Raw genomic sequence first — 23,326 nt, forward strand, 5'->3', positions numbered from 1 at the left:
CAGGAGGGAGGCGAAGCCACCAGAGAGAACTGGGAAAGCTTCCTTTGGCCTTCTTGCATCCTCCTATCTGTACAGAAACACAGGCTTTAGTCTCCAGGGATGCTAGGGTGGAAACTTGATCAAAGACTAATGCTTTTTAGAAAGATAGGAAGTAGAAAGCAAAGAGGCAGAGGCTGGTTGCTCCTCTGCCCATCTGCCCCTCTTTCCTACCCCTTGGTTGCCTTGAGAGGGCAGGCAGAGGGGCAGGCACTTCTGGTGAGAGAGGCATTATCAGCACACTGTGCTCAGTGCAAGGGTGGCCATCCTTCACCTAACATGGAGCTTGGAGTGTCTTGAGAGAGTCATCTCTGACAAGATGAGAGAATCTTAGTTAAGCCTTCAAGAAAAATACTCCAATTTGTCAAAAAATACTGGTTTGTTTGTTTGTTTTGTTTAGTTTTTTAATGATTTTAATTGGCTGTTTTTTTTCCCCAGCTGGTAAAAACAGGTATATCTCCACAGACAGCATGGCAGCAGTGAGCGTGGCTCCATTTCTGCTTTTAACCAGCTCGTTCCTTGTGGATTTACTCAGTATTGCAGAGGCTGTGGTTTTCACGGGCTTCCCATTTGCCACAGCAAAAGCTACTGGCTGCACCTCCTACCACCAGTTTTGTTACTTTTGCTGACTACTAAACTAATTAACAATCACACATTTTGGAGAACATGTTGGTAAGAGCCAAGGTCGCTTCAAAATCCTTTAAAAATCCTGTAGCGTAATGTCAAGAACTCAGCTGGGCATGTGTTGCTTTACCACTTTAGAGAAAGGACAATATTATTTTTTTGTTTTAAAGCAAGGCAAAAAGCAGAACGTTTTATGGGTTTTGGCAGACTGATCTTTGTTGCTAGCGTTTCCCCTTAGGCTGAATTAGTGGTAAGCTGCTGGCTGCCTGTATCTCTGAGGCACATGGAAGCAAAGCATAAAGGAGGTGGCAAAGAGACAAATTTACAGCAAGCACTAAGTAGAAAGACATCATGAACAACTGAAGAAGGGCTGTCTGCTTAGACAAACAACCTGCCCAGGGTTTTTCAGTGTGGGGCTGACGTGAGGCAAAAAGTTCATTTCTCAGAGCTGAAGAAACCTTTTCTTTCTCGCTGTGGTTTTAAATCTCTGACAGGCTCCATAAACATTAATCTATAAGGTGTTTAAAATTTTGTGCCTTAGCAGAGATCTGTGCGGGTTCTGTGGTTTGTATTTATTTCTGCGGAGTGACTGTGGAATGAGAAGAAAGATTCTTGCTTTTGAAGTGTAAACACTGGCTCACTTGAGAGACAGAGATATGAATTACACTAAATATTTAGTAAATGATTGGTTTCAACTGGGAGAATAAAGTACTTTGCATTGGAAGAGATACAGAAAAAGAGCAGGAAAAAAAATCCAGTTTCATAACTATTTTTCCAAGAAAGAATGTGAAACACTATCTGTAACTGGCACCTTGTAACCTTTAGGTCATATGGCTTTTCCTGAGTTCATGACAACAGCTGATCAAAAATTCTTGTGTGAAATATGACTTTGCAAGTGATTCTGTCAGAAAACAGCCAGTTTTCAAAAGCTGTGTTCTTCATAGAGGCATTTCAGATGCAACATTATCTTCCTTGGGAAAGACTTTTTAGGCTGAAATGTGCTTCTGTTGAAAATCAGGTAAAGTTCTGCATCTGAAACTAGCAAAAAAAAAAAAAAAAAAAAGGCTGCTTTTTGAGCACAGGAGAGCCTGTTTCCAGTTCCTGCTTTGCCTGACTGAAACTGAGCTCTGCCACCTTCCGTCCTAATAACCAGTTTACTGAACTGTCCTGAAGCAGCTCTGATGGATGAGCATAGGACAGAGAGAGCTTTTGGCAGCCAATGGTGCCAGGACTGGGGAAATGTTTATGCCAGCTGAAATGTCCCAAGCAGCTGGCTAATGTGGAGGCTTGATTTCTCAGGCAGAGCTTTTTTTCTGGTATTCTATCTCAACAACAACAACAACAACAAAAGCCTTGCAGTGGTGTTGGCAAAAACCACTTGTGTTGCCAGGATGTGTCGTTTCATCCTTGGAAGCAGTGCACTGCTTGGAGTTGCACCACTCCTCTGGGGATTATTGATATAAAAATTCCAGCACAGACGTACTTATAAACTCTTCCTTGCATATACCTGTGAAAAGAAAGGAAGGAAAAAAGGAAAGGAAGGGAAGAAGGAAAGGAAAGGAAGAAGGAAAGGAGGAAAGAAGGGAAGGGAAGGGAAGGGAAGGGAAGGGACGGGAAGGGAAGGGAAAGGGAAGGGAAGGGAAGGAGGGAAAGGGAAGGAAGGGAAGGGAAGGGAAGGGAAGGGAAGGGAAGGGAAGGAAGGGAAGGGAAGGGAAGGGAAGGGAAACGGAAAGGGAAGGGAAGGGAAGGGAAGGGAAGGGAAGGGAAGGGAAGGGAAGGGAAGGGAAGGGAAGAGTATTTGAGAACATTTGACATTAACAGTTTTTGTTTTTTGCACATTTTTACAGAATCAGTAAATATAAGTTGGCTAATTTCTGTGCCTAAGCAAATATTCTAGTGTACTTGTTGGACTGGGGCTGACAGTAGGTTAGAGAAGAAAAGCAAACAAACAACAGTGTTACTTGTCTTTGAGATTTGTTGGTGACCAGCCCTATTAACTGAAAAAAAAAGAAAAAAAGAAAAAAAGAAAAAAAAAAAAAAAAAAGAAGTGTTGCCTGATTCCAGTAAATTGTATTGACTTCAATTACGATCCTCTCGTGGATCTGAGAAAATTTGGCCAAAAATATTATCACTGCTCTTTTGCTTACAGGTTTCGCATGTTTCATATGGAGATATCTAACTAAATATCAGATAGCTGATCAGCTGCCACCATGGCAGTCAGCACAGATCCCAAGACCAAACTTGGAGTGATTTATCTCAGCAAGGCAAATCATAGGAAAAAAAAATGCAACAGAAAGCAGGTCTGCCATTCCAAGGGGCATTACAATGTCTTGACTCTGCAAATGTCTCCTGAGCAGCTTGCCTCCAGTGGAGTGCCTGAAAAACTATGTTTGTCCCATTGTTTGGTAGATCACTGCCTAATCCACAAAATTAGGATAGCTCCAGAAAGCAGGTTTATGCATACAGCCAGGCGGTGCCTAGGAACATCAGCACTTCTTGAGCCACTGTTTGTGCACTGCTATGAAGCTGTTCCTGTTTTCCTCCTACACAGCTATGAGATATTGCCTTTTCTCTACTGTGCCTTCCTCTAGTGGGGAGGCAGGATTCGGCTTTTCTCTCCACGACGCCTCACTACTACAGGTGCCACCACAAATATTTTATTAGCTCATTTTCAGAAACCCAAAGAGTGAAAGAATTTTAAGTACAGCTGAACAGTGCTTTACAAATGCCAGGAAAGGTATGCCCAGCCTGGAACTGAGCTTAGTTGTCCCAGCTGGCAGGAATGAGGATAGACCTTTTCTCTCTCAAAGATGAAATTTGTATGTCTGCCAACTCCCTGCAATTACAAGCCCCAAAGAGGGTCTACTCCAGTGTAACTAGAGATCTATGGACTTTGGCATTTCATGTATCAATTACCACTTAGTGCTATATCACCAGGCCAAGATGGGAATTTCCTTTGTGGGGAGACCTCTTTTATTAATAAAAGACAAATCACGTTCGTTCTCCAACATCAAGCTCAGCTGGCTCATTTATTTTCTGTCCCCCAACACATAACTCCAGTTGAATGCTCCTGGGGAGTATCCAGTCTCTCTTGCTGGTCTCTTTGCTCTCATTTAATTCTGCCTTCAATACACATGGATTTTATTTTTTTTTTTTCTCAGTGCAGCTAATTCCCATTCCAAAAAAATAAAGACTGTTTCTGAATAGCCTGCTAAGGTTGCTGTGGGCTAAATCAAGCAAGGATCAGTCTTCTGGGCTTTTTCATGCTTGTGCATAAGCAGCAGAATCATGTCATACCCACAGCATGTGGAAGTGAGATTTCAGGCTCCTGATTCCTGACTATTTATTGCTGGTAAATTTGCAAAAATATATTTCTAGAAAGAAAAAGAAGAAAAGAAAAAAAGGAAAACCTGCCAACAAGTTGTTCTGCTCTCATCTGACTATAAACATTGAATGCTGTCTTGTCTTACTGTAAGTGGCAACTAAAATAGCTTTCATCTGGAATGTCACTGATACAGATGTGCTAGTTGTGTCATTGGGTATTACAGGAGAACTTGGTCTTCCACAGGCTCTTAGAGACTGCTCATATAATGCAGATAATTACTGCTCCTCATTCATCCACCTCTTTTCATTCCTGCCACTGCCATGTACGGATCCACTGGTGGAAGACAAGTTTTCCCCTTCCTATACATGAAATGTTATCATGGAAGACTAGGAGAGAGGAAAATTATGAGGAGCATTTTCTCAGAATTCTTATGGTCCTCAGGAGGAGCCCCTGACTCGGAGCAGTGACTGCTGCAGAAACTAGGAATACGTTTAATTTTATACCTCATGGGTGGAAATGCTGTGGAATAAAGAATTTCTGCAGGTTGTAGGAGGAAGAGATACATCACGTGTTAGAAAGCAAGCTGGTTGCCCCAATCCCTGTCTACTCAGGGGCCTTCGTTCAGCACTTGTTCTTTAACTCTTCTCTCAGCATGAAGCTAAAAGAGAGCAAAATTATGAAACCAGTAAAAGAGAACTGAGTCAGAGCAGAGGTTCTTTCCCCAGATATTGCCACTGGCAAGACACTGAAGCTGTTCAATGAGCAGCAGAACTTGTTTGCTTCTAGCCTGTTCTGCAGCTGAAGTACCCCATGGCTGTGATCTCCAACCACAGCTGTCCCTGCTGTCAGTACATTCACCACAGGTCTCACCTCTTTACTGTATCTGGTGTCTGCTGAAGCAGTTGAACTCCAGCCACATCTCTTTTGTGCCTCCCTTTGAACCTCTCTTGAGTACCTGTCTGGTGACATGATGTTCTAAAAGGACCACAATCACTTCAAGCCTGTAGCTTTCAGTCTGTTTGGGCTGGAGTTAGCCAGCAGGGCTCAGAAGAGAATGAAAGGACTGAGAAATACAGTGGTAGTAGATAAATCTTGTTCCCATATGAGCAGCCTAAAGAATTGTATTCACATAAGCCATAAGTATGGAGAAACAGTCTTCATGTGTTTGCCACTTGCCAGTTAGAAACCTCTCTGTGCAGTGATTTACAGTTTGTTGCTAACCACACTCTCATTGAGACTCAACATTATTTCACACCAGAAGGTTTTTGCAGATTTTGAAAACATTTGGTTTTAGTCTGATGGGACTTCTGAATCTTTCAGGGGGTTACTTGCTTTGGGTTTTGTTCCTTAAGTTTAGAATTACAAGCTGTATCCCTTCCCTTAACCTCCTTCACCGCTTGTTCTCATTATTTATGAAAATATGGATATTATTTTCCATGCTTATAAACGTTTTTCTTTTTATGTACTGTAATCAGAAAGGATTTATCTGGCATTTGAGGAGTCAGCCTAGGTGGGGTCTGGGGCTCTGTTTGTACTGGAGCCTGAGGTCCACAGCTAATTTCGAACAGTTGAAAATTAGAAGGAAAGTGCAGCTAAAGTTTCAGTTGGTTTGTTTTTTGAAGCAATCATAGATAGGCTCAAAACCCTGGTATGGTAAAGCTTCTTCCCTTGACTGCTCAGAGCATTCAGCTCTGAGCTCACTGACAGCTCAGAGTTTTGTTAACTGGTAGCTTCAGTGTCTGTCCATGATGTTACCACTGTGGATTTGCCCAGGAAAAAAGAAGCTATGGAAAGTTTATGTTAACAGCCTAGAATGTGGCAGAATATAGAGCTGTGAGCATCTGTATAATGCTGTTTGAATTATGCATTGCAAATCAAGATAATTTGTACCTTTATGGGGTCTTGTTAGGATATGACTGTATACCAAAATGGTAATGTTTGGTGAAATGCTATTACCCTTTGACTGCTAAGCCTTGATCACACAACCCCTAAGCCAAAATTATGTCACAAGAAAATAAGAAATGGACATTTTCTAGAGGTTGAAGCTAATAGAAGAGTATCACTTTTTAACATGCTTGTGGCCCAGTCAATCACTTGCGATAATCCACAACAAAGTTTCTCCTAGCAAGAGCTGGCAAAATATAACAATTATTCTCAGCAGCATAAGCTTATATTTTCTATAAAGTACATTTCATGTTAAGTGATAAAACTAAAAAATATAAGTGTTTTGAAATGACTTCTGTTGTTGTTGTTTCAAACCAAGAATCCCCCAGGAAATTTCAGTGGAGTTGAAAAATTCCCAGCAAAATGTTTGATTTGGTCAAAAAGCCTCTTCAAGATTAGATGAAAGTATTTCAAGCAGTTCTACTGGAGACTCCAGATTGTGTCTTTAATCCAATAAAAACTCCATTTAATGAAAGCCATCTGCAAGTCATATCATTGTTACTCCTCACCCCATTCTTACTGCTGCTTGAAGCATCTTTCTTCTGGCAATTTGTGTCAGTGGCCACTGGTTTCCAGCAGAAGCCTGTAAGTTAAAGCACCAGTCCATCAAGTAAGATGTTCTGGCTCTTACTGCCTCTCACATCTCCTGCTGCATGGCTAAGCCAGTAGTGATCACTCTGCAGCTCATTTTGCCCATCTAATAAGAGGATAGTATATCTGCCTGCCAGGTGTGTTGTAGGAACACAGCACTTAATGTTTGCAAAGAGCTGCTGTGGTGCTTTAATAGAAATCTTGCAGAAGGGCAGTGTTTCATAATGAAGTTACAGCAGATACTCATGTAACCATACTCAATATCCTTCTAGCCCAAAATGTTTTACTCAGAATGCAGTGAAATTAAATGCTGGCTAAACTGCTTGAGAAATCTCAGTCTTTGTTCCCACCCCTGTGCTATGTCTCACAGCCTTCTTGTTTGTGCTAGGATCTGTTGATGGGACCACACTGTACTTATCAGTACATTGACCTAAAAGAGAAACGATGTTGGTCAGGCGAGACTTCATTTTGGCTAGATAAGTTTCCTGCTCTGGTTTCAGCATCTCCCAGAAAAACTTTGTAGAGGCACAGCTGACAGGGCAGTGAATTGCAGTACGCAGACATGGACAAGCAGATGAGATGGGCAGGAGTCCTTAAACTGATGTCACCAGCAAACCACATAACTAAACTGTATCTCAAACAAGCCCCCTCTCTGTTTTAAGTAAGTGATTCACAGTAGTAGCTCCCTCCACACTAAGAAAATGACAGATTGCAAAAAATGCATGAAAGATGGGAGAGAGGAATTGTAGTGATGCCCTCTGCAGAGCAGAGGACCCAGAGACACTGAGAGCAAATGACTCACTAAAAGCGGACCAGACAGTAGTTAGAGAGCAAATCTAATTACAGCTGTCCTCTATCTCAATTAGAAAAGCCCATTTTTCTTCCTATCCTGCAGTCTCCATTTGAGAGAGCTTTCCAACTATTTTCACTCTTTCTACATCTAAAATGTACCTTTGACACAGTTCTGATTGAAATTTCCTTCGACTGAGGTATCCTAGTGAGGACTGGCAAGCAACCTGTAATTCTACAAAGATCAGGGGGTTGTGTATGGCACAAGAGTTCGGAAACAAAACCAGGGCAGTTTGCTTGAAAAGTAATTCTTTTTTTTTTTTTTTTTTTTTTTTGCATGCACTTGAAGTCCCACAAGGAAAAGAAGGAGCCTTTGAAATAATGATCTCCATATATGTTGCCACTACTATAAAACACTCCCGTTAAAAACAAACTGTGAGAACTGTTTGGAGTAGACTCCTGGTGAGAACGTCATTATTGCGGCAGTCTTGTGAAGGGAGCTTCAGATGTGTCCCTGAGGGTCTCTCTGGGTGAGTGGGGATCTGAGCTGCGTGCCTGGCTGTCACTGTACTTTTTAAAGCTGTTCCTCCAAACATTCAGAAGAAATTATTCAGTTGCCGCATAACTAAAGGGGTTATCTTTCCATTTCCCACGTTGCTTTATTTTGTTTGTTTTTTTCCCTTCTGAATAATTTCTATTTTAGAATCTATATTTTAGATTTTCTTTAAATTCAGCTAGATGCCCGTATTCCTGAAGAGGTGACCCTAAGGTCACTTCTGTGTGTTTTTGTGGTTATGCACAGTTGTCTCTGGAAACAGAGAAGGACTGGCATGACAGCAGCACAAGGCAATTCTCTTTTTCCTTTATCTCATCTCCCAAAAGAAGAAAAACAAATTAGAGAGACAAATATCAAATTCTTCACCATCATTACAAAACATCGTTGAGCAAAAGGTGTGCCTCTTCTTGAGAAGGGAGAGTGTTTTCCTCTTGACATCAGTATGACAGCTTAACTACCCCATGCATTTGTGATTTGCTTTGGAATCTTATTTTCACACACGCGGAACTAGAAACTGAAACAGCTTAATGGTGAAAGGAAACCTGTCACAGATGTAAGTGGCAGAACAAAAGGTTGTGAGTTTCCTCTCTGCCACCACAGACCTCTGCATCGACAACTTTTTTTCAGAGCAAACTAGGAAAGAAAAATTCCTGAAAGTGAATTTTTGTCTTATCAAGTGTGATAACATCTGACAAACTGTACAGACTTCCCCATCTCCCTTCCCCTCTCTTTTGCAAAGGTTGGGGCTAGGCCAACGACAGAGTAACAGGTCATTGACCTATTAGCCTCTGTGATCATTTTACCTCAGGCCCTGAATGATGTCTGCAGACAGGTCCATTGGGAAAGAGAGCCAATAAGGTCACCACCTCCCCACTTCCTTTTCACTGCTATCTCTGCAGCAGCAACTTCTCCAGGCTGGTGAGCTTCTCTCACTTATCCATGAGTAATTGATGTGTTGAAAGTTAAGCATGTGCTTAAGTGCTTTGCTGGAGTGGGGCCAGCACATTCAGCACCTGGGAAGGTCTAGTCCTGGGCAAAAGAGGGTCCAGGACAGAGCAGTTTTCTGTGTCTTCCAATGGAGCTGCTGAGGACAGTTCCACAGGCTTGAAGACCCCTGTTCTACTTGGGTTTCTGCCTGCCAGTCCAGCCCAACTTGGGGAGCTGTATGCTACCTGTAAGACACCTGCAGAAATCCAAACCGTTTTAGAATATAAAATGATGATAGCTATTTCCTCTCTGATTTCCTAAAGAAACGAGTATGCATACTTTTTCCTTTAACATCTCAGAGTAAAAAGATAAATAATGGTACAGTCCTGTTCTAGACATCAGGGAGAATAATAGCCTGAGAGGGATGAGCTTTGGGGTTAGTGAGGTTATACCTATCCAGTGTCCTGTAAGCATTGTATATAGGCTGTGTGGAACTACACAGCAAGCATAGGAAAAAAACCCAGAGGAACGCTGCAAAAAGGACTCCATACAGCCCCTTATAAAAGGTGTGATTTCTGCCTAAAATCATGGCTGTAGAATGGCTAAGCAAGTAGCCAAACCAATAACGTATAGTCAGAGTTGACTTTTCAATTATGGAAACTGATATGCAATACAAAACCCTGCTGTTTCTGGAAGAAAAAAGAAAAACTGGGCAGTCTAGTACTTAATGCTTTCTTTTATTGTTCCTTCTTAGGGAGGCTAGTTTTGCCCTCTTCACAGCTTATATGTAGGATCTCCATGGAAGTGCAACCTCCACAGATACTGCAAATGGTAACTGAAGCATCTCAGAGGAGGAGCTTTGTCAGTTTCAAGGGAGAGCATGGTGAGTTTTTATGCCTCTGCTGTTTCATATGGAGCAGTGTGTTAAAAACACCCTTCTTGATACAGCCAACAGTAGCATCACAGTGTTTAAATACACTTATCTGGAAGGCCAAGAGCAAAATTTTGGAGACCCCGGAAGATTTCAGGAGCTCCTGAAGACACCAGTGCAATCCAAAATCCATTACTGTGCTCCAAAAGCATCTGTGCAACATTATCTGTACCAAGCAACTGGGATTCACTCAGACTGTTTGTCTGTCAGAAGACTATTTTCCATTGGTTTTCCCATTTCTATGTTTTGCTGAGGCCAAAGCATGGCTGAAGTAAAACAACCTGCAGTTGTTGATTTTACCTTTAATTGTGGATGCACCGAAATAAGCAACTATTTCACTTCAAACTGAGGCAGAAATGGAAGCAAACACAGTAGTGTGATTTTTTAATTTACTTTAAAATTCCTTAACTATTTGTATAAGCCAGGTTCAGCCTCTGGTTTCATGGCTTGGATCCAATGGAGACAGAGCTCTAAGGTAGGTACAGATTTGATCCAAAGTCCATGGAAGTCAGTGGCAGCACTTGCACCATGGAGTATATTGGATCAGGTTGCATACCTATAAATATGAAGATTCACTTGAAGTTTAAGTATAGAAATTACTGCGAAGTTAGTAGATGCAAAAAGGTGAAACTTTATAATTGTTGCATGAAATATTAACAGGAACCTGTATTATTGAAAGTAATACTTTTCCTTTTTTTTCCCCCTTTTTTCCCTACTGCATTGTGCTACTCTGCAGAGCACACATGGCACACACTGCTGTGATTATGTGTCTTAAGCCTCTGGTACCACTCACTGACTGATAAAGAGGTCAGAGGGGGAGTCAGGGTGATGATAGTAGAGAGAAATGTTCCAGAAGTAGTCTTACAAAGGGCTGTGAACTGTGGAAATTCACTCTCTCACTGTCACCAGCTATTAGCAGGACCATTAATAACACAGTGTCCAATGTAAAGGTGCATTAGCTGATGTCTTGCTCTAGTAATGGACCGTCTACATGAAGGAGAGATGCAAACTTGCTTCTTTCCTTCAATTTGATTTGCAGGGGTGCAGGGGGGGAAAAAAAAAAGAAAGAAAAGAAAAAAAAAAAAAAGAGAGAGATATCTCTAACACACTTTTCTGTATCAATCATGCCTGAGAGATTTTTTAACTGCTATGCAGCAGTCTTCCATACTGCTCTACCCAGGGATTTTAACAATTCTGCTTTCAAAGCAAACATGCCAAAGGTTCCCTATTTAGGAATTTGTAAATGCTCACTATTGGGTTACTTTGGTTCAAAACTGAGTCATCTGATATCATTTTCACGCTCAAGTGGGTGATTTGTCCCCCTGAAGAAGCTGCATAAGAAGTTGCACTCATGCACATAGGGGACACTTCCCAACACGGTGGTGATATTTCACTTTAAGAACTACAAACAGGCTAACTTCAAGCTTCAAAGCAGAACACCTGCTTTAGAAATCTTAGAGCTTAAATCTTGTGAACTGACAACACTAAAAGAGTTTAGAATGTAAAACGTCTGTCAAATTCCAGTGAACCTTCAACATACATTTTATTATCATAGTCATTCTTTCCGTGGATGCCTTTTAAAAGGTTACAATGAGAAGTATGCTTCTCTTAAAAGCCACTTGAATGGAAAGAAAACAGCCATTTAGCCTCTTGAATGAAAAGGATTTATGAAAATTGGAACGATGCGATGATATAATCCAAAATTGCAGTTAAAATACAGAGATGTTTGTTTATTTGTGTGTCTAATGAACTGAACTGAAAATCAGTTATTTTAGAGGTTATGATGTTCCTGTTTCTTTTGCACATATTCTAGTGCTGACAACCTAAGTTAAAGCATGAATCTCAAATGAAATATCTGAGGATAAACTGCATTTCTGTGAGTAGTTAAAATGAAATTTTGTTCTCTGTGGGCCTATATAAATCCATGAATCTGTTTAAGATTCTGAAAGATCAGAATTGGAAAAATAATCCAAGAATTTTCTATAACTTCAAGGAAACATATATGTGTATGCTACTGTCTATTATCATTCAGTGCTTCAGTCTTCCTTTAAATATTGAAGATATCATATTTCAGTGGCACAAATGCCCAGAGCAAAGGAACTAGTACAGCTGGCTGAATATTCTCCCTCAAGCCTATTACAAAAATGCATGTGTGACAATTCTTGTACGAAATGCTTTCCTGTTTATCAAGCACAGACAGCAGAAATGATAGCATACAGTGCCGCAACTCTGTTAGAGACAAGCTCAAATTCTGCAGGAAGGCAATTGGAATAAATGGAATAAAAAATCTGAAGTATATTCGAGGGAAAGTATCAGTGTGAAAACTTTGATTTATTTGTGTGTGTGTGTGTGTATTAATGAAGACTTTGATGATGTTCATAGCAACTTTATGTCTTGAATTGTTAGCAAGTATTTCAAAACACTTGAGTGGAAGAGGAAGCAACAGAATTATTTTTTTTCTGAGCCCTCCCACCCTGCATATGCATGCATGCCTGGGGCACATGTGCAAACCTTACTGTCACTGTAATTTCAATATATTATACACACTGTGAATACCAAATTCAGCCCTGTCAGAGGCATGGGGTTGGTGCACATTCTTAACCTCTCTCTGCAGCTGTCCTCACAAAGCAAGTACTTCTCTTTGAGATCTTTCTTTGGCTTTCACGATGCACTGCTGTACTACTGGAAATAGTTTTGTTTGAGAGGTGTCTGAGTGATGCCAATGAGAAATCTGGGAAGACTCAGGCATCTACAGAGATGGCCCTGGTGAATGAGAATTTGTGTTTTAGGACAGTTGAAAAATCAAAAAAGTCTTATGAAATTTATGGAGAATACATGAACGTAACCAGAATAAGCTGAGATGAGAGGAAGTGTAGGATGGAAATCAGAAGAAGAAAGGAAGATGATGGGATGAATGCAAACATGCCAAAACCATGAAGATGTAAGTAGAAACAGTAAACCGTGCTATCAGTGGGTTTGTCAGAAGACAGAAGTGTATCCATACTGTTGTCATGGTTTTGTACGTATAGTAATGATATCAGAAGGAGAATTCAACAAAATCCTTTCTTTCACATTGATTGTGAAACATTCAGCTTACTCAAGGAACAGGACACTGAATGAGGCCCAGACATATAACAGCACAACTGATTTTCCTGAATTTTATTTATGCTAAATTCCAGTCCCAAACTGTACGGTTCACCTCAGCTCACCTTTAAATGTTTTTCTTTTTTTTTCCCACAACATCAAGAAAAAGGCATCATCTGACATTAACTACTTGTCAAACATCTTTTTATCTGTGGCTTATGGATAATTCCCAGTCATCCACCAGCTTCTCTCAGTTATGATCTGGACACCTGCAGAGTTGGTAGATTGTCCTGCTGGCAGCTAATGTGACAACTCACTGCCTCTCATCAGGTTTGACTGAGGTCTAAGTTTCTCAGTCTGCAGCTATTTAACATGCTAACACCTATTCTTAGCAGGATAACGCTGCACTTGAAGTAACTGGGTGAAAGCAGTTGATGTTTCTAGACTAAACTACACACTAAACTTCCTTGAAACTGCAGAATCTACAGCCCAGTCCTTTGAGCTTTACCTCTGCAAGTAACTCTTGTGGATGTGTATCATCCATACATCTTTGTGAAAAGTACCCCTGTCAGTGGGTGACTGGACTCAACTTTAGCCCACTGCTGGCAGAAGGCATGGCAAATACCCAATTATCTCCAGAGTTACCTCTCTCTTTCTGAAGGAAGACAGCAGTGATATTCTTTTACCTATCGTTCTTAGCAGCAGTGCTTCATGTCAGGAGCTCATTGGAAGGAACTCTGTCTACCCGTGGATTTCATTTCCTTGATTGGTTTGCCAGTATCCCAGACTGTTGATTTTTTGGACAGGATGCATGGCTCATCTGTTTTCTCAGGCTCTTGCCTGAAGACATGGTGGTGAACACATCTAGTTTATCCTGGAGTGGACTCTGCACTCAGTTGACACAGATCAACAAGACCTCTGTTTTATCTGCAAATTGCTAATGGTACCCAGAGGCTGTCTGGTCATATTTAATTAATAAAAGGTAAATTAAAAGCTGCTATATTTCATTGGAACTTAATTGTCATAGGAAGAGCTCATGAGGGAGGTATGCAAGTTTTTATGGGAGGTTATTTTGACAGAAATCATCATTTGTCAAAAGACAGGAAAAAAAAAAAATTAAAAATTAAAAGCAGCACATTGCCAGTGTTTTGTTTCTCATTCTCACTGTTCTTCTACATTACAAATCAGCAAATGATGAAATCCAGACATGAAGAAACACAAGGACTAACTGGCTCTGAGCATAAATCCCTCTTTCTTACTTGACACTCATTTTTCCAATTGTCAGTGTCTTCAGTTATTTCAGAGATGTTTTAGTTGAAGGAGTAGAATAGATAAGGATATTTTGGATACAGATGGAAAAGAGTAAGGAGGGAAGATTTAAGAAGCTTAAGAAAGATAAATGAACAAGGAAAGTTGAGACGCTGAAGAGATATGGTTGATTTCTTACTGGGCTTGTTTGTACATTAGTATGCACTGTACTTGCTTATCAGTGCTCCTTAATCCACCATGCTCCACTTGTGTAAGATGTGCATATCAGATACCTAAAATTGCTGCTAAGTAGGGAAACAGCATTGAACAGTTTCAGTACAAAACTTTTCAAGATGAGGGTCTTCAGCTTGATGAAGATGGGGCTCTGTTGCCGTGTGATAAAAAGATCATCCTATAATGCAATGCTGGTTTGCATCACCCATTTCCTTTCTAACAAAATACGCTGTCCACATACAATTTCTAGATTTATGTTTATATTTATATATACACCTATGTTTATGACACGATTGTCTTTTTCTTTAAGTTCTCTGACATCATCAAAAGCTACTTTTTCTACAATGAAAGCAAACAAACAAACAAACAAACCAAAATTGACATTTTCCTGGCAATTCCTGGGGCTTTTATAATGCCTTTGCCTTGGGCTGCACTGACACCTAGTGTTCATATCCTTAGAGCAAGAATAGCCTGCAGCTTTGATGGATTTTGAGTATTTTCCTATTATTACACAATTACATGGGTATATGGGTCCCCTCACCTTGTCAGTCATGGAACTGGGCCGAACCGGCCCATAAACCATTGACAAAATGCTACTGAGCCAGGTCTCAAGCTGTCTCTGTCCATGACTGAGTTCACAGAAATTGCCTTTTCCTGAATTACAGAAATTTATGACTTGTGTAATTCAAAGTGGCAATTGTTATTTGGTACCTGTGAGAAGATCTGGTAAGAGAAGTGTTCCCTACTCATTTATTGTTCTAAAGCACAACACAACTATGTAAGCAACAAACTATTGTTTACAGTCTTAACCAAATTAGAAACAGTAGCTCTGCAAAATGGCTATGTGGAAAATAAAAGATGAGCAGGTTTACTCTTTAAATGGCTTGAGTTCTGCTTCCCTCTAGGCTTAGAATACTTTTGTTTCTCCAGGGCTAATTGTTTATCCTTTCTGTGCCAATTCTCCTACCCATAAACCGAGGATAATAATGCACCCATGCTGTGAAGCTAACTTTGTGTAACAATATTTACAGAGATCCATGAAATCTTCCATGAGCACCACAGATGTTCGAATTTATGTAGTATGCATTAAACATTATATTATTTGGCAGCATTCCTTTAGATTGTCACACTTTGGCCTGTTAGAACTTCATTTGTGCTGTGGAGAGGAATCACCACACAGAACATCTGGAGATGAAACCACATCCATGATGTTCTTTCTCAGCTCTTGGCTGAACAGGCTGTACAAATGGCAGGTTCCAGCTATGGAATTACATCTGACAGACACTGAGGGTACAAGTCTGACTTGGAGGAAACTGGTCTCACCCTCTATCAAACACCTGTTTTAAGTGCTTCAGATATATAAAACTATGCATTTTCTGTCATGTAATTATATATAAGAAATTAGATGTGAATATGATCTTTCTTCACATACACCCTGTGGTATGAGATTGAAAGTGAGACCAATCATGGCTGATATTTTATGTTTTCCATCAATACAGCAGAACCACTTGGTTTTGGTGACAACAATAGCACAGAAGAGAGTCTGCACATTTGTTTTTGGCACAGGAAATCCTGTTCACATGTTGCACAGAACAACATGGGAGAATATATCCAAAAGCCTCTCCAACAATTATTTTTGCAGAGCACCCATCAAAGTGAGTGCCTATGTTGCCTGTTCACAGCTATCTTGAGGGCAAAAATAGGAAAGGTGAACAAAGGTATATTGAATACATAGTGAGGCTTGTAAAAATGGTTCATCTGTTACTGCTATGCTTGACGAATCTTCAAAAGGAAAGCAACCCTTTTCTTTTCCCCTTTAAGGATATTTAAAACTACCTGAATATTTATCAAGTTATCAAGCAAGTTATTTCATACATGCGTTCCTTTTGCTATGGAACTCCATTTATCATTTATCACACCACTTCTTATATTTTGCATTTTTTCACATTTTGTATGGCTTACCCTAGCACTAAATAAAGAACCAAGCATTTGTTCATTTTGGGAAGTACCACCTGGTTTGAGTTTAGTCAGGAGGAGAAGGACCACCTTCCCATGTAATGGTATTGAGGTAGCTCAAAGCAACAGGCTGGTGGTTTCTCTCCACCCACAGCAGCCCCAACAGACCTCTTAGTCTCACTCAAAACTCAGCTCACAGTTGGGCTCCTCATTCCCACTTACACTGTGCCTAGATCTGGAAAGCTGTTCATAATTTTTGCCCTCTGGTGTCCCTTTCAGAACATTGCAGCAAACGAGTTAAGACCACGGAGAAATGAGAGTCGTATTTGCACAATTCACTAACTCTGGACTGAGAACTTGAGTAGCCACTTTAATGGGATAGATCAAGTACTAGATCAGATTACCCACAGCCCCATCCAACCTGGCCTTAAACACCTCCAGGGACAGGGCATCCACAGCCTCTCTGGGCAACTGCTCAGGAACCTTACCACTCTCTCTAAAGAGTTAATGTTCCGGTTCTATGGACTGCCTATTTGGACCATTTTGGTTCTCGGAGGGACTCCCGAGAGAACTTCGCAGGCAGAGGAAGAAGGGCAGAGCTCCTGGCTGCAGAGTCGCCTCTATTCTGCTGGTGGAGTTTCCATTTTTGTGGCGATAAAGCACGTGGCTCCCTCTGCAATCCACACCATTAGACTTCGGCTTTGGACTCTTTCATTTTGTTTGGTTTAGTTGGATTTAGTAATGAGAATTCCTCTTCAGATGGTTGTCACTGTTGTTTTTCTTTCCTTTTTCTTTTAAACGCATCTACCGTCTCCCTGCGCTCCCTCACCCCCTCTCCCGGCTCTCCCGAGGCACGGGCCCAGGCTGGGGCAGAATAAACAGTTAACATCGCTTTCTTCCCAGCTAGAGACCTTGCTCCCTTGTGTGTGACACTGCCTTTCTCTTCCCCGAGCATGGCTCTTTATTCTTTTCCCACTACCACTGCTGGAGGCTCTAGAAGGGAGCAGAAAGGATGTAAACATGCCTGAAAGGGATGCTTAAGGGACTCCAGTCATCCCTAAAGGGGAAAGGGAGGATGCTGGAATGCTGTGGAAAGGAATAAAGGGGATGTACATGTGAACTAAGGAGATAAGGGAGACTTGGTGCTTGCAGGGAGGATAACAGAGAAGACATGAAGATACACCAGAGGGAATGGAGGGGCTCTGAGTGAAATCTACAAAGATTTGGAGCACTGGCTTGGGCATCCTGTGTTCCTGCAGGTATGCAAGGGGTTGCTTCCTTTGGCCGCACTGCCCTGGTAAATACATATATTTTTGGAACATGTGAACCCCTCCCTCTGCCCCAAGGGCCTTACAAATGGAAGACTGGCACAGCTAGCCTTGGCAACTGGCACTTCACATCACCAAGAGTCACTAAGCCTTTTGTGATGTCATAAATCCCGCAGCAGACCTGGGGCCCCACAAGCACAGTGTCTGCTGGTGCAGATGCTGGTGCTGTTGCTAGTACTAGTACTGGTACTGGTGCTGGTGCAGGTATTGGTACTGGCAGTGTTGGCACTGGTAGTAGTGCGCAGTTTTGACGGATCATGAAGATCCAGAAGCTTTTCCGGAGACTGAGAAAGACATTGAGAAGGTATGTGCCTGCTGGTTTCTGTTCTCAAGGGCACTCAGGTGTGCTTAAAAGCCTGGCAAAATCAGCACATGTCCTGACGATGGCAGCTCAGCCCACAGGCGAATTTGGCCTCCCTGCACATAGCCCATCCCGCGCATATATACCTCCCAGAATGACTGCACACCTGTTCTAGACATCATTTCTTCCCCTCTGGTCACCCCCATCATCCCATGCCTCCACTGGCCAGTATCAGCTGGAGGCAGGAAGAAAAGCTGCCTGGGGCTACTGTGGGCTGTCAGCACCTCTGGCAATAAAGTATGCTGCATCTTTCATAGCAGTCTTGCTATGAGGAAGAGCTTGCTGATAAACCGTAGCATACAGGAAAATAACATTTAAGTATCTAATAGCAAGTGTGTGCTGCTCTCTCCCAGTTTGCTGTCAGTCTGAAACAGGTGGCCAAGAAAGGGCTGTTAGGAGCGCAATAGGCAGCGTGTGCAACTGAATGTGCCTTCCATTTTCCAGGTGCAGTGCTTGTGTGCACCCCATGGACACAGAGCAGGAAAGTGTGGGAGAAAGCCCTTTGGAATATAAAGTCAAGCAGGTGACGGTCTTCTTCTGGATTTATAAAATGCTTGCCATTGCATCGTCCTTTGAGCTGATTTCCTTAAGTGTTGACAGTTTTTATTCTTTACAGTTTGTATTTGTTAACTTTGAACAGGCAGAGGACAGCACAGATGGAGTATCAGCAGCAACTTCTGCCCCGCTCAGTCTCTCCAACACGGATGGAGTAGCAGCGGCAACTTCTGCCCCACTCGGTCTGACTGAAACCTTTGCAAGTCACTCAAGTTCAGCAAATGATGTTGAGCAGCGACTTAAGAGACAGCTAGAGCTATGGTCTTCTTGGGTAGGAAACCTCTTTGGGAACATCTCTGAGGTGCGAGAGAGCAACAAGAGCTTGTCTCAGCAGCAGAAAAAATCCAATAGAAAAGCTCATAGGCAAAGTAGACAGATGGAGCAATGGGAAGAAATACTTCGGGAGAAGACATGGGTTTTAGAAGCAACAGAAAAAGTACCTTTCCATGCCCAGAAGCAGGCAAAGGAATGTTGTGCTTCACACCTTGCAAAAGGTGATCTGAGAAAAGAAAATGCAGAGAAGGAAGTTCTACAGGAACAATTGGCCCAGCTCCAAAGTGAAAACCTTTTACTCCGTCAGCAGCTGGAAGATGTGCAGAGGACCAACCAGGAAGGAGCAGTGAGCGATGTCTTTAAACACAAGACAAAGTAGAAGAACAGGTCAGGTGGACACTGAAGTAGAACAACTCCCAAAGTCATCCGGTGCCTCTAGAATTTATATGGCTTCCTGCCGGGGAGGCCATCACTTTGGTTGCTTCTGTTTTGTTCCCTTTCTGCTGCCATTTGGCAAGTGGCAAATCCCAGCTCTACTCCCCAGTGAGGGTTGGGCGATTCTCCTCTACCACCTTTCTTCCCTTTGTAGTTCACTCAGAAAAATGATCTAAATATAGGAACCAGTAAGCGAAAAGAAAAATGCAGGCTTCAGTTGTATACCATTTACTTCACACTCCTGCACCATTGTTTCTCTAGAGAACAGTTGGACAGCTGCAACAAGAGCTTGCTGAGGCTGTCACAAAGCAGCAGATTGCAGAAGCATCCCTGAAAACTTCTGCTGACTTACATGGTGTACTGAGGAAAGAAAACAACAAATTGCAAGAGGATTTGGTCAAGGCTAATTCCAAGGTATGCAACATCTGTGAATATGTTTGTATGGGTGAAGTTGTTAATTTCCTCCAATGAGTGAAAGGGAAGAAATCAGCTGCGAGCAAACATAGTGACGTATCCACCAATTAACCCGACTTATCCTGGGACCTCGACTGTCTGGGAGAGAGACACAAACATGGATGCCATGATGTCTTCTCTCAATTTATTGCTGCATCACACTCCTTATATACCATCCTAAGTCCCGCGCAGACGTGTACACTTGCTACGCAAAACCTGATGCACGCGAGAGAACCTATACACACACCTGCCTAAACCCCCTGCCCACTAACTCTTAACCTACAGGCCTAACTCAGCTATTCTAGAACACTCCATCTACTCAGAACTACTGTATGCACTCATAAATCCTTGCAAAGACAACTTAGCACCCCAACACATAGGATGTTGTTGTTTTTCCACTGCATACAGGTGCATGACCTTTCTGAGCAGCTGGAGGTAGAACACGCAAAGTCGCTGCTGCAAAGAAGGGCAAATGAGGCTCTGCGAGTGAAGGAGGCTGTTCTCAAGCAGCGCTTAGAGGCTGTGGTGGCAGATTATAAAACATCAGCACAGGTTAAAAAGAAGCATGAAGAAAAATTGCAAGTGACACTTGCCGATAATTTCAGAAAACAGTCGATGTCAGAAAAATCTCTGAAGCTTTCTGAAGATTACTGCCGTTACCTGGAGAAAGACATCTTGATAATGAAGAAAGACTTTGACAGGGCTAATGCCAAGGTATGCAATGCCTGTGAGCGTGTTGGCATAGGTTAAGCTGTTCTTTTCACCTAAACAGTGCAAGAGAAGAAATAATCTGAAAACAAGTGCAGGACACGTTTGTCTGAAAGCAATAAAAGTTGTATCACTGTTAATGATGGTTTTCCAGATGAGAGCATAATCTGATCTGAAACATCAGCAAAGCTAGCTGCTTTCAGTCACAAGAAAGAGGCAATCCCAAGCCACAAAGAGTCAGTGGAAGCTCTTACTCGGGCCCTAGAGTACGTTACTCTCCTTGCCTCCTCCCCTTTCATTTCACAGAATACAAGTAGCTTCTCAGGGAGCTCATCTTCAGGCCGAGGGGCAAAGCAGTGTTTGGAGAACAGTATCCAGAGAAGGAAGAATCACAGAATCACAGAATTGTAGGGGTTGGAAGGGACCTCTAGAGATCAAGTCCAACCCCCTGCCAAAGCAGGTTCCCTACACCATGTCACACAGGTAGGTGTCCAGGCGGGTCTTGAATATCTCCAGAGAAGGAGACTCCACCACCTCCCTGGGCAGCCTGTTCCAGTGCTCCGTCACCCTCACCGTAAAGAAGTTCTTGCGCACATTTGTGCGGAACTTCCTATGCTGAAGTTTCAGCCCATTACCCCTAATCCTGTCCCCACGCACTACTGAAAAGAGACCAGCCTCACCACTATGGACCCCACACCTCTGGTATTTATAGACCTGGATCAAAGAATGCAGCAGCTTGTCCTCCTTTGAGGCTCACTGCTGTTCTGATGCCTTTCTCCATGTTGTGACATCACAAGGCATGCCCCCACAGTGTCTCAGAGTTCAGCTGCTCTATTTGCAAGTTCTCTTGGCATAAAAAAGAGATCTTTGTTTCCTGTTAGTGGTGTTCTTGAGAAACAAAAGCACCTTCCTGCATCTTCCTCCATGCTGGGAAGACATTGGCAGAGGTGTGTGCAGATGTGAAGGGACCACTCTTCTTGTCCCCTGCCTGCTGGTGCTGCTGTAATTCAGGATGAAAGTATCAGCGCCTGCTGTCTTCCTCCCCTAGAAACGCAATTTCAGCTCGGGAGATGGGTAACACGCAAACCACTTGCACTGACTCTTGCTGAGTCACTAGCTGTCTCCAGGGAGGTCTGTGGCAGGAGCATTAGTTCACAGGCATAGGAGTTGCATAATTCTTGTGAAGGAGTCAAGTGTTTTTGCCATGGAGCCATTCTGGAAAGAAGGGTAGAGACTGCAGCAGTCTTCTCAACACAGATTAGAAAGTCATGCTTGCTTTGGAGAAAACATGCCTCTTCTCGTTGGCAAAAAATACAGCCTCAGTGGATTAAGCTAGGGCCTCCATCAACACATACACCTGAATGAGTTCCCAGCATGTGGGGATTTTAGAGCACTCTGACTAAGGGAGATTGTTTTTTTCTGCTGCATACAGGTGTTTGAACTTTCCATAGAGCTGGAGATAGAACGGCAAAAGTCACTGCAGCTAGAAATGACAACTCAGGCGCTGCAAGACCTGGTTGACCAATATCGCCCTCAGGCCACTGCAGCGGGCTGTAGCCCATTCTCACAGAATGGGGGGTGGCACGAAGAAAGAGCTCCAAAAGAAATGGGGCAAAAGCAAGAGCCCAGCCTCTTTGTGCCGGTAACCTGATGTGCTCTTTCTGTCTCTATCCACACCACATTGATTTGTTGCTGTGCTCATTGCTTTTAGGTATTTTCTGTTAGATGTTTAATTCTCATTGTTAGTACAGTGCCTCTGGCTTCCTTGTAGGGAAGCTGGGCAGCTGAAGAGAGATGTGTGAAATTGCCTCTGCGTGTGTCATGTGATCTTGGTGCATAAGAAGTATGCAGCCTTTTCCTCATCCCCTTCCATATACAGATGGAGGTGGCTTAATACTAACTTTCATGGAAAAAAAAAGCAGAAGGAGCAGGTGTGTTTCTTTATGAGGTAAAAATAAAGCAAAGACGTTCAGTCATTTCTGACTTCTCTCATGAGTCTTGATGGTAGGGAGGAAGCATGGTTCCTTCACTGAGCAGGGCTATCTTGTTTCCATTGGATATGGGAACTGGCTGCAAGGGCACACAGAGGTGACACGGTCTGTCTCTTCCTGTTTCATCAAGTTGCATTGTCTTCTGATGCAGGCAGCCTCTCAGAGAAGGCTAGAGGAGATCAATGCTGAAGAAGCAATGTTTAGAAAGCAGCAGAGACAGAGAATTGCAGCTCTTATATCAGAAATGGAGGGAGCCCAAAGCATGCATCAGGAGAGCTTGTGGCAAAAAGCACACTGGAAAGCAGAACTAGACCTGTCAGAAAAACTGTTCCTCATGGGTGAGGACATTAGAAAAAGCCTTGCTTCTTCTAATAAATCTTCTAAATAAATAGGTAAGAGCCAATCTTTTGTTCCTTTTCTTGGTCGTGGTGGTGGCTGTTGTCATTTGGTTGGTTGGTTGGCTTTCTCTCAAATAATAGAATATTCCTCTTCTTGTCATGGTTGTTCCATCCAACAGCCGTGTCTTGGTTCCAGTCCACATGATGGATGCCCATTCAAGGCAGAATACTCCTCACAAGAGTATACTTTGATCCCTCCTGTTCCTGAGGACTGTTTTCCCTTTCTGATTTTGAAGTTAGAGAAAAAAATATAGTTCTCATGTAAGAATTAGTAGCCTTCTCCTCTTTCCTTACCCATTGTAGAAAAGAAGAATTACTACTATGAGACAGAAATAATCCTTGCAGCCTTGGTCATGACAGTGCCTCTTCAGTTTGATTTTTCACTGGAAAGAGAGAAACAGTCCTGTGTTCTTACTACCTTGTGGGAAAAGTCCTATAAGTACAGCACCGTTTGGAAGCATGAGAAGCAGAGCATCTGGCTAACCAACTCAGATGCCTACTTCCCTAAATCTATGACCCAGTTAGCCTGGAGAACAGCCCTGTGACAATGTGAACAGCAGTTCTCACACCCTTCTGCCC

General features: G+C 42.4%; 2 long non-coding RNA genes across 2 annotated transcripts; both read left to right on the forward strand.

Moving 5' to 3' along the window:
- Window positions 1-17,383: 17,383 nt before the first annotated feature.
- Window positions 17,384-18,615, forward strand: LOC116653203. The gene is made up of 3 exons (XR_004306698.1): window positions 17,384-17,504; window positions 18,379-18,457; window positions 18,575-18,615. It is a non-coding gene; the product is annotated as an uncharacterized LOC116653203 (long non-coding RNA).
- An 897-nt stretch (window positions 18,616-19,512) lies between these two features.
- LOC116653219 lies at window positions 19,513-20,110 on the forward strand. Its single transcript, XR_004306733.1, has 2 exons — window positions 19,513-19,611; window positions 20,059-20,110. It is a non-coding gene; the product is annotated as an uncharacterized LOC116653219 (long non-coding RNA).
- Window positions 20,111-23,326: the final 3,216 nt, after the last annotated feature.

This window comes from Coturnix japonica, chromosome 3 (assembly GCF_001577835.2).
Source record: "Coturnix japonica isolate 7356 chromosome 3, Coturnix japonica 2.1, whole genome shotgun sequence".
Lineage (NCBI taxonomy): Eukaryota > Metazoa > Chordata > Aves > Galliformes > Phasianidae > Coturnix > Coturnix japonica.